We start from the raw sequence: 1338 nt of genomic DNA, 5'->3' as shown, positions 1-1338 counted from the left end.
GGTCGCCTTGTGGCGGTCGGGGATGGCGCTTGGGGATGGTGGCTGTCGCCTTGTGGCGGTCGGCGGTGGTGGTTTGGGACCGGCGTCCGGCGCAAAGTGCGTGTTGCGCGGGCCGGAGAAAATTTAGGCCAGGGGCCCGCCGCTGGAGAAATTTTTAGGTACCAGGGGTGGATTTTTTTTGTCACCGCAGGAGGGGGACGTTGCCTCCGTCCGTGTCCGACGGAAAGTGCGTGTTGCGCGGGCCGGAGAAAGTTTAGGCCAGGGGCCCGCCGCTGGAGAAATTTTTAGGTACCAGGGGTGGATTTTTTTTGTCACCGCAGGAGGGGGACGTTGCCTCCGTCGGTGTCCGGCGGAAAGTGCGTGTTGCGCGGCCCGGAGAAAGTTTAGGCCCGGGGCCCGCCGCTGGAGGAATTTTTAGGTACCAGGAGCGGATGTACTTACTTCCACAGCGCCCGCGCGCTCCCGGCCGGTGTCCGAGGATGCTGCCTCATCCCCGGACGCGCCTCTTACGCACGCCCGCTGTCATCCTCCGGAGACTGAGTTCCACTTAGTGGAGGCTACGTTCCACTTGGGGGAGGCTGCCTACTCCCGGCTGACGCCCGAGGATGCTGCCTCATCCCCGGACGCGCCTCTTACGCACGCCCGGTGTCATCCTCCGATCACTAAGTTCCACTTGGAGGTTCACAAGACGGGCGCGGACGCACACCCACGCCCGGCCAGAGTGACCGAGAGGCGGACATACGTTATCTTACGCACGCCCGCTGACATCCTCCGACGACTAAGTTCCGCTTGCGGGAGGCTGCCTCCTCCCGCCCGCCGCCCGGGGATGCTGCCTCATCCCCGGACGAGCCTCTTACGCACGCCCGCTGTCATCATCCAACAACTAAGTTCCGCTTGCGGGAGGCTGCCTCCTCCCGCCCGCCGCCCGGGGATGCTGCCTCATCCCCGGACGAGACTCTTACGCACGCCCGCTGTCATCCTCCAACAACTAAGTTCCACTTGCGGGAGGCTGCCTCCTCCCGCCCGCCGCCCGGGGATGCTGCCTCATCCCCGGACGAGCCTCTTACGCACGCCCGCTGTCATCCTCCAACAACTAAGTTCCACTTGCGGGAGGCTGCCTCCTCCCGCCCGCCGCCCGGGGATGCTGCCTCATCCCCGGGCGAGCCTATTACGCACGCCCGCTGTCATCCTCCAACAACTAAGTTCCACTTGCGGGAGGCTGCCTCCTCCCGCCCGCCGCCCGGGGATGAGGCAGCATCCCCGGGCGAGCCTCTTACGCACGCCCGCTGTCATCCTCCAACGACTAAGTTCCACCTGCGGGAGGCTGCCTCCTCCCGC

This window comes from Syngnathus scovelli, unplaced genomic scaffold (genome assembly GCF_024217435.2).
Source record: "Syngnathus scovelli strain Florida unplaced genomic scaffold, RoL_Ssco_1.2 HiC_scaffold_383, whole genome shotgun sequence".
NCBI classification, from domain to species: domain Eukaryota; kingdom Metazoa; phylum Chordata; class Actinopteri; order Syngnathiformes; family Syngnathidae; genus Syngnathus; species Syngnathus scovelli.
The sequence above is the reverse complement of the archived record's forward strand: the minus strand, read 5'-3'. Positions refer to the sequence as shown.